Source organism: Triticum aestivum, chromosome 5A (assembly GCF_018294505.1).
Source record: "Triticum aestivum cultivar Chinese Spring chromosome 5A, IWGSC CS RefSeq v2.1, whole genome shotgun sequence".
Classification (NCBI taxonomy): Eukaryota; Viridiplantae; Streptophyta; class Magnoliopsida; order Poales; family Poaceae; genus Triticum; species Triticum aestivum.
Window position 1 is genome coordinate 554,127,520 of NC_057806.1, and position 10,381 is coordinate 554,137,900.

At 46.5% G+C, this 10,381-nt stretch overlaps 1 pseudogene; it reads right to left on the reverse strand.

The window, feature by feature from the left end:
* Positions 1–561: 561 nt before the first annotated feature.
* On the reverse strand, positions 562–9,189 carry LOC123104729 (G-type lectin S-receptor-like serine/threonine-protein kinase At1g11300; annotated as a pseudogene).
* Between the last annotated feature and the right edge of the window lie 1,192 nt (positions 9,190–10,381).

A 10,381-nucleotide genomic window follows, 5' to 3' on the forward strand; every position in this document is an offset into this window, starting at 1 on the left:
CCTTTGCATGAGTGGATGCACACAACAAAGTATAGGCTATACATATATAGCTTGTATATACCGGCGTAAATCTGGTGATTCATCATTTTTTTACGTTCTCTTTCAGAAACCATTCATAGATCTGACCAGATTAAATCACCTTGTAGTCACAGAGAGTCGCCCACAATGCTTGGATGGAAATTCATCAAATGGCGATGCCAATGCCGATGCCGATGACTTGCGGTTTAGACTTCAGAGCTTCATATGAATGCATGCACTCCACGACAGTCAACATACTTATCTTACGTACACGGGGTGGATCGTTGTCGCAGAAAACCCATTGCAACAACGGGTGACAAGGACACCACCACCTGCTCCATGACTTGTGTCTATTGTGATTTCACTTTCATCGACTTGTTTTTTCAAGAAATTTTTGTGTGCACCTTGATATCTTCCTTTCTTCTCCAAACCGAGGCTGTGATGAAGAAAAAAGAAGGAACATAAAACAAAAGACAACCAGAGATAGCGACTTCCAAACAACACATGAAGTCTTCCCGCAAAAAAAAACATGAAGTCGGAATATCATCTCCCCTCTATCTCGGTAAGAGTAACACTGTTCACGGAGTCTGAATATCATCTCCAATTTGCACCGCTTCAACGCTCCGTCGCACAAAGTATGCAGGGCGATCTGGGGCTGGAAGTGTGGTGCTTCCGTTCTCTAGGACGAAGACAACTGATGACATGAGGGACCTATCATGCGGGTTGTCTTGGACACACAATAACGCTACATGGATGCAAAGCAAAACTTCGTCTAGTGAACAAGTGTCCATGATCAACGAGTCTGGCAGTTTCTCTGTGTCCCCTTCCTTCCACATATTCCAAGACTTGAAATAACCAAGGACATCGTATTATTTTTGTTTCGTTTGTTGATGAAAATAGAACTTGAGAGAACTCTTGTGTAGATACTCACATAGAGTATGAGGCTGGGGAAGCCCATCGTTTGACTGTTGGAGTTCCTCCTAATGCCGGTTACAACCTCCAATAGCACCACACCGAAGCTATAGACAACATTCTTGGTAGAGAAGACACCTTCCATTGCGTACTCAGGAGCCATGTAACCACTGCTTGATTATTTTGATTGCAAAAGTTAATGTATTAGAGCACAATTGATTCAAAATTTAAATGATGTTTCAAAGGATACTCTCTATGTTCCCACAACATGTTGGGTATTTGCATTTTGTTGGTTATCTCCAAAGATCCTTGCCATTCCAAAATCTGCTATCTTTGGTTTCATCTCTGCATCTAGCAAAACATTCCAACTTTAAGATCTCTATGAATTATGGTTAATCTTGAATCTAGGTGCAGGTAAAGAAGTCCCCTTGCAACTCCTTTGATTATACTAAACCGTGTTTCCCAATCTAGCAACATTTTTCTTGAATCATCTGTATACAGAAGGAAAGGTGAGCATGATTTTTTGAGTAGTTTTTAGGGAATCATGGTGTGTTTTTATAATATGTACCGAAAAGGGTGGCATCTAAGCTCTTGTTTGGTAAATACTCATAAATTAGAAGTTTTTCATTTCCCTCCGCACAACACCCGAGCAGTTGAACCAAGTTTATATGCTGCAATTTGGCAATTAGAATTACTTCATTCTTGAACTCCTTTGTTCCTTGTTTAGAATCCCTACTCAGCCTCTTGACGACAACTTCTTGACCACCTAACAATCCCTGTAGAATTTAAAGGTAAAACCTAGCTGTCCATTACATTAGCTTCCAAATCTCTTGATTATAGAACGAATGATCGATTATTACCAAGTGTGTTACCTTACTTTGCCAAAGCCTCCTTGTCCTATCACACATGTTTCAGAGAAATTGTGTGTTGCTAGTGCAATTTCCTCAAATGTTACAAATGGGAATTCATGATTGTGTTCAGGGTGTACTTCACCAAGTTCATGTGAGGTACTCATTGGATCCAACAATACATTCTTGTGGTTTCTCCCATTTTCTTTCTTGCCTGCATTCACAATGTATAACAATTTCACCTCGAAAATGTTTATGATAGACATAGAAAAAACAAGTTGCTTTACCCCTAAATTCACTTGTGTCAGTCTATTATTTCTGTTATGAACTAAGAAAATTTAGAGAAAATAATATATGGTCTACTTCTCTCCTTGTGGAAACCATCGAGATGACAATGTGGTCATCGCTTGACATATAAGATAAATTACACATGTTAGAAGAAACATAAATTCTCCCTGGATTAAACACGTCAATTTTCGAGTCCATAATATTGTGGTCACACATCACACTTGTTTCTTGAACCATCTCCATGTTGAGTAGGTTTCTCTAGCATACACTTGTAATTTTTCAATCTTACACTTGAGTCCAAGGTTAAAAACAGCGCTAGGCTTAGAGGAGGACGTTATTCGCTCTAGTTTTATGCGTGGATGTCAATATTTGTATGCCAAACGTACATTACAATAGTAAGCGCGAAACTTAGGGAAGCAAATGTGAACTACCTTTGTAGTGGAAAAACACTAAGCGTACCTCTGAATTTGAACCATGCCAACGAAATGCATATGAGCACTATAACACTGCTTCCTAAAACTGGTAGCACAATCTTAATTGCATTACTCTTTCTTCTTTTACCTGTGCAAGACATGAGCCGATACATACCATATAAAAACAATAGTGACAGTTTTCTAGCGTAGGAGAAATAAATTTCCAGAGGTGGAGGGGTTTGGCACCAGATGTTGCATTCAGTCCTGCAAGTCGGAGATAGAGCGTGTCACTCCCCAACTCTTCACCTATTTTCCCTGTGTCAAGCAACTCCCCGGACCAGACCAAGCACCTCGTCATGTTTCTCTTGGACCCGCTGCTGCTTAAGTTGGCATGTGAGTATGCAACACAGGAGCAGTTGTGGTTGCATTCTGTTGCACACTCCTCAAATGTACTCCTACCGCCACCGACAAGCGAATACTTGTCGGGCGACTTCATCCCTGGCAAGGCCAAGAAGCCATCATTGCACCCTCGTAGTGGCTCCATTCGTTGGCACCCTGCTGAAAATTTTCCACCTGTCCACTCCACCGTGTTTGCTGGCTCGAAGCCGTGGAGGCACTTTTTTTGAGGGGTAAACTTGCCGCTGCTTTATTAACTAATTAAAGTTTGGGATATCATCCGAAATAACATGTAAAATAAAATCAGGGGGAGACTGAAGCCATGTCTCAGATCTCCCCTCTCCTACAGCTACTCTAGCGAGTTTATGCGCAGCGACATTAGCTGACCTTCTTACCCAAGAAACTTTGAACTCTAAAAACGAGTTGAGCATGTCCTTGATTTCTTGAATCCAGGGACCAACTGCCGATAAAGCCTTCTCCTCCTGAAGAATCGTCCTCACCAGCCCTTGGCAGTCCAGCTCGACATGGACCCTCTCCGCATGCAAATCAGTAGCGAGTTGGAGAGCATGCCTACACGCGAGGGTTTCCACTGCTTCCGGATCTGACATGTTTGGAAAAAAATGACAGAAGCCAGCCCGGAACGCTCCATCTTGATCCCGTAGGACCGCACCACCTCCCCCCTTGTCCCCATGTCTCGAAACCGCACCATCCGAGTTAATCTTCAGCCAACCATCATCAGGAGGTTTCCACTTCTCAACAATCTTGGGGACCGGCTCGCGAATCTTTGCTGCATGAATCCGCCTCCATTCCTGCATATGATCATACATGGACATCATTATTTCATGTGGGGAAGCGATCTTTTTCCCATCTCTAGCCTCATTACGCGCTAGCCATAGGCCATAAACTGACTGTATCATCGCCTCCTTCTCCTCGTCGGCTGCCCCCGCGAACCATCCCAACAGCCAGCTCGCTGATGCACTATGAGAGTTCATCGGACTCGGTGGGATCGCCACCGAAACTCCCTTTTCCAACTGCATCAACTGCCAGAATTGTGATGAATGTTGACATGTCCAGAATCTGTGATGGATCGTCTCCTCTCTACCACATGCAACACAAAAAATGCCAGGTTTTATCCGACGACGGTGAAGTTCCGTGCCTACAGCCACACCATTCCTGATAACTCTCCACATGTGAATCTTTGCTTTGCCCGGTGCATTTGTGCTCCATAGTCCCATGTACCCTTTATGGCCTTTGACAGAGCTAGAGTGACCCGGCTGTCCGGTCATCGCTCTTTGCATTGACATCCTGAGATGATACGCGGACCTAACGGTGAACACACCATTCTTGGTGTAATTCCAAGCCAAGAAATCATCAATCCCCGGCCCGCCCAGAGCAACCTGTAAGATATCACGTGCATCCGTCGGGGTAAACATCTCCTGGACCTTAAGAGCATCCCAGGTCGTTCCATCTGGTGACAGTAAGTCCGCCACCCTGGTTATACCCTGCATATATGTTTGTCCAAGAGGGTGCATACATCCCGCTCGTGGAATCCACTTGTCATGGTGTATGTTGACCCTAGAGCCATCCCCAATCCTCCAAACCAGGCCTTCTTGGAGCAAGTTTCTGCCATGCAGGATACTTTTGAAAGTGAAAGAACCGGCCGACGGGCTAGTGGCCGTCATGATAGACTGATTTGGGAAGTACCTCGCTTTGAGAACCCTTGCACACAAAGAAGTTGGTACGTGCAAAATGCGCCATGCTTGCTTTGCCAAAAGGGCTTGGTTGAAGGCCTCGGGGTCACGAAATCCCAGTCCTCCATAGCTTTTCCCTAAACACATCTTTTCCCAAGCAATCCAATGTACTTTCCTTTCACCATTCATTGCTCCCCATCAGAATTTTGAAGAGATAGAATTCAGATTCCCGCATGTTTTCTTTGTGAGTTGAAAGCAACTCATGGTGAATGTTGGTACAGCTTGAAGTCCAGACTTAACTAGCACTTCTCTTGCAGCTTTGGAGAGCCCTTGACCTTTTATCCCATTAACTTTGCCCTTAGAGCTCTCCATGACATACTTGAAGGCGCCTTCTTTGGATTTGCCAACCAGTGTTGGCAAACCCAAATACCTCTCACTCAGTGCCTCCAAAGAGACGCCCAATAGCTCCTTTAGCTCAGCCTTGTCCTCATCAGAACCCCCTTTGCCAAAGAAAATCGATGATTTTTCTAGATTCACTTTTTGGCCAGAGGCCATTTCATACTCATGCAAGATCTCCTTCAAGGTGTGAATATTATCATGTGTTCCTTCTAAGAAAACAATACTATCATCCGCAAACAGTAGGTGTATTACATGGGGGCCAGTGCCTCCAAACGCCACCCCTTTTATTCTGTTTTCGCCTTGAGCTTTTTTTAGAAGCGCCGAGAAACCTTCCACACAGAAAAGGAACAGGTAGGGTGATAGAGGGTCCCCCTGACGTAGTCCTCGTGAAGGAGAAAAACCCCTTGAACATCCCCCATTCAGCTTGACTGAAAACACCGCTGATCTCACACACCTCATTATCATAGATACCCACTCAGGGGCAAACCCAAAACGCAACATCATCCGCTCCAAGAAGGCCCACTCCACTCTGTCATACGCCTTCATCATATCAAGTTTCACTGCACATAAAGGTTTCTTCCTCTTTCTCTTCCGGATCGCATGAACACACTCGTATGCAACCAAAACGTTGTCCATAATGAGTCGTCCCGGGACGAAGGCGCTCTGCTCTTCAGAAATAAGAATCGGGAGAATGCCTTTAAGCCTGTTAGCTAGAACCTTCGTGGCAATCTTGTACAAAACATTGCATAGGCTTATGGGACGGAACTGGGACAACAGCTCCGGTGAGTTGACCTTGGGAATCATCACAATCACAGTTGCATTAAAAGTGGTCGGAGCTGTAGCCCCACTCAGACACTCGCGAACAGCTCTACACACATCCTCTCGGACCAACAACCAGTGTCGTTGATAAAAGAGGGCAGGTAGCCCGTCCGGTCCCGGGGCTTTTGTTGGTCCCATCTGGAATAAAGCTGCTTCTATCTCCTCATCCGAGATTTGCGCAATCAGCTTGTCATTCATGTCGCCCGTGACCACCTCTTGTATGTTTTGAAGGAGTGCTTCAGCTCCGTTTGATCCCTCCGTTGAGAATAACTTCTCATAGAAGCTAGCTGCTAGTTCATGCATCTCCTCGTCCACTGTACAGCGAGTGCCATCGTCCTTTCGTAGCGCTTTCACCGTATTTTTACGCTTTCTGTGGGTAGCTCAGTTTTGGAAGTACTTCGTGTTCTGGTCGCCCGCTGACAGCCAACCAACCCGAGACCGCTGACGGTACATGATCTCCTCCCATTCGTATGTTTCACGCAGTTGTTCTTCGATTTCCCGGATCTCCAGTGAGACCCCGGTTGTTGCAGCCCTAGTTTTTGCCTCAGCCAGCTGGCCTTTCAGTTTAGAAATTTTCCGTCTTATCGAGCCAAACACCTCGCGCGCCCACCTTTGCATGCTCCTAGATAGAGTGCCAAGCCGCTGCCAAACAGCAGCCAGGTCGTGCTCCCCCGTACTCGATGCCTCCCACGCTTCCTTCACCATCTCATCATACTTCTCATGTCTTGTCCATGCCTCCTCAAATCTAAACGGTCTGTCCACTCTTTCAAGGTGCCGTGGAGCTGTCTCCAGTGCCCTCACGAGGATAGCTTGATGATCGGACTCCTCTGTGATAATGTGCTCCACCAATGTCTCCGGGAAAAGCTCAAGGAAAGTATCATTGCATGTGGCTCTGTCCAGCCTTACCTGAATGTTCTCCCCTCCGTCTCTTTTGTTATCCCAGGTGTATGGGTATCCCGAGAAGCCCAAATTTGCCATCCCGCACTCCGTCAGACAATCGCGAAAGTCCTCCATCTGACTGAAACTTCTTTGGTTTCCTCCAATGTGATCCGACTGGAAGAGAGCCTCATTGTAGTCCCCCGCACATAACTACGGCAAGTTGTCTTGACTTGCGAGATATCTGATGGCGTCCCACGACTTCTTGCGTAGCTCGGTTCTGGGCTCACCGTAGAATCCAGTGAATCTACATGCTTTGCCCTCCCAAGATAATTCTGCATCAATGAAGTATTGGCACCAAGGCCTCACCGTTGCACTTACATCATCTCTCCACCACAATGCTAATCCTCCACTTCGACCCACACAGTCCACTGCTACACCGTTCTTAAAACCAAGACTCCACTTCAATTTCTCCATCGCCCTTGCTTTCTTTTTTGTTTCACATAGAAATACCACCACTGGGTTGTATGACCTAACGAGGTCCCGGAGTTCGCCAACTGTCGAGGTCAACCCCAACCCTCGACAGTTTCAGGCCAAAAGATTCATGGCGTCCGGCGGCCCCGCCTCGCAGGGTCCGCCTCATGGTTGTTCTCAGAAATACGATCAAACACTGTCGACGTCTTGCGTCGCATCTCGCGAATGAACGCATCATTTGATGTCAGTCTGTCTGGATCATCCTTTGCCACCCAAATTTGCCTCGGGCCTCTCTTCCTGCTCTCCTGATCCACCCTTGGGTTTCCCCTATGGTGGCGGCCATAATCATATTCAGGGCGTGGCTTCCTCACATACGTACCCCTTCTCTTGTCCCTTGGGTCCCGAGCCCTGGAGCCAGTGCCCCAAACCCCGTCAGCCCTGCTGTCTGTCTCGTTATGGTTATCTCCAAACCTCACATCCTCCTTACCCTTCCTCTGCCTATCCCATTCATATGTATCATACCCATGCTGCTGTTCAAACAGCTTGTTCCTCAACTCCCTCTCTCTCCTTTGCTCTAAGCCATGGCGCAGATCATCTTCCCCTGGCGGGGCAAACTTGGTGTTGCCCTTATGAGGACTTGTTACTTCCGTTTCACCTTTTTCTCGGTCGCGATCCTCGCCAGTGCGCTGGTCCGCTGTTCCATTGAAGTCTCCGTATAAGCTCCGCTTGACAGGAGCTTCTGTTTTCTTATAGCCTGATCGCCCGGCGTCTACATGTCCTTTACCCTTGGGATCGATATTTCCACTGCTGCTGCTCCCCCCCCCCCCCCCCGCTCCAAGTGAGCTTTCCTTTACATTGCTGTTTCTACCCGATGAAGCTCTGAGCCACTCGCCCCATTGGAGCGATGAGTCAATCAGCGGGTCACATCTTCCCCCTATGTGCACCAATCTTCCATACTCAAAACAGAAGTGTGGTATCTTTTCATAATGAAAGTCAAACCAGGTGCGAGCCTTGTCGTCCAGTGACGCTCTGAGGTAAAATCCTCGGACTAGCGGTTCATAAACAGAAATTTTTGGAGGCACTTGCATGTCGCGACGGGCACTGATGTCTCATCGCAGTACCCGTACATGCCGCAATAGCCGTAGTGGTTGCATTCGAGGGACAACCATTTCCCAAGAACTACCCATGCCGATGTATTACTACTCCAGCTCTGGATTTGGAACTCGCCAAAGTAGGTCAGCACGTACCTAGTGTGTGGGGCACCATCAGAGACGTTGTAGGTAGTATAGATCTCATCGTCGCCATCGACTACCGCCAAGTAGATGATAACATCTGCACTGCCATTTGCCTGCTGGTATCGAAGCTCGCTCTTCACCAGGTACCCCGTCCATGGAGCGCTACGGGACACCGGACGCTCCCCGTCCCATAAGAATATTTGAGGGAATGCGCTTGTGTCGCCACCATAGGAGAAGCGCCCCGGCGAAGGGTCACTAGGACCCTTCCAGGATACCAGGCGGTCGCTGGTTCCATTTTGCATGTACTTGAACCGGAGCTTCATGCCAGGAAGGAATGTGTCGGTGTGGTGCTCGAAGCTCTGCCACAACGTGGTGCCGTTTAGCGAGCGGATGACGAGGTCGCCGGTGTTTAGAAGCACTGCCACAGGGGTAGACGAGCCCATGGCAGCACCCATGTTGGTCGTTGTCCAAATGACACGGCCACCGCCATCACCATCTGATAGAACAAGATTGGAGGAGTTGGTGAGGGAGAGCATCGGTGAAGTCGTGTTGCTGGCCGGGTTTTCTCGGTTGGCAACCCACACCACGGTGAGCTCAGGGGTGTTGTTGTACCAGATGCCGAGGTACATCTGTGTCGGGGTGTTGGATTTGGACAGGGAGAAAAAGCCTAATGCAAAGGACCTCCGTCGGAGACGATGGTGGCGTCAGGGGACAGTGTTTTGCCGGGTACAAGCCGGTCTTCGGACGCTCTCAATGGCAGGAAGATCAGAAGTATCAACACTCCTATCCTAGTGAAGCATGGGAAAGCCGGCCAATCCATCGGTAGTTGAGGCCAGAATTGATACTGCTAAGTGGGTGTCTTGCATTGAGGTTTGATCACAAGCAAGAAAATGGTTCGAAGAAGGAGAACGACAAGTTCCAGCATCTATTATCTATCTATATACATGTTCGATTCCGGAAGCAGATGCTTCAATAATTCAAAGTCTTTTGGACAGGAGCAGTTGAGAGTGTGTTGGATGGAGTTGACATCTCAGCTGTCCACGTCGGAGTTGGGATGCCACTGTCACTGCTGACTAGTCAGGCTAGTGACTGAAATAGTAAGCAATACCGCCACCTTGTTAGAAAATAAAACTATATGGTTAAATTATAAAGCATGATTATTATGCCATAGTAAATCTTGAAATTTATCATTTGTTATTTTTATTTCTGAGATCGTTCGCGGGTGAACCATAGTAAATCACCTTGAAGACCTGTTCCTGATAATTGGCGGGAATTCCACCACGTTTCCAATATTGAATCGACCTGATGCTGAAGGCATGTCTTGGTCCCTGTGTGGTGTTGTACGCCTTGTGCCTAGTCAGGTTTTTCTTTTAACTTTTTTGTTCATGGAATGCTGTAGCACTAGTATCGACTATTAATTTGTATTGATTCCGGTGAGATACCGAGAAAAGGATCAAACTGTACAATGATGGCGGCAGCGCCCTCTTTGAGTTCATCGTTTGTTTGTTTATTACTAACGCTTTTGCTGTGAGCTGTCTATTTTCGTTGAGGGCAACCACACACATTACATTAACCAAATAACAGAGTACATACATGTCAGATTTCGAAATTGATACATATTTGAAAGATCAAAGTGCCGTTAAGAATCAAAGTCTCAATGTTGTTTGTTCACAAAGAGGTGATTCTGACTAAGGATAGCTTGGCAAAGCGTAATTGGGAGGGGAGTCAACGATGTTGCTTTTGTGATCAAGATGAAACTATTAAACAACTTTTTTTCGATTGTCCGCTGGCAAAACTATTATGGCGTTCAATTCATATAGCCTTTAATATCACCCCTCGAAATAGTATTCACACGTTATTTGGGACGTGGCTAAATGGATTAGAGCTAAATACCGCGAGACATATTCGGATAGGAGTATGCACATTACTTTACGTTGTATGGAACTGCAGAAATGATATGATTTTTAACAGACAAACTCGTATAAATTTTTTGCAGGTTATCTACAGGGCCA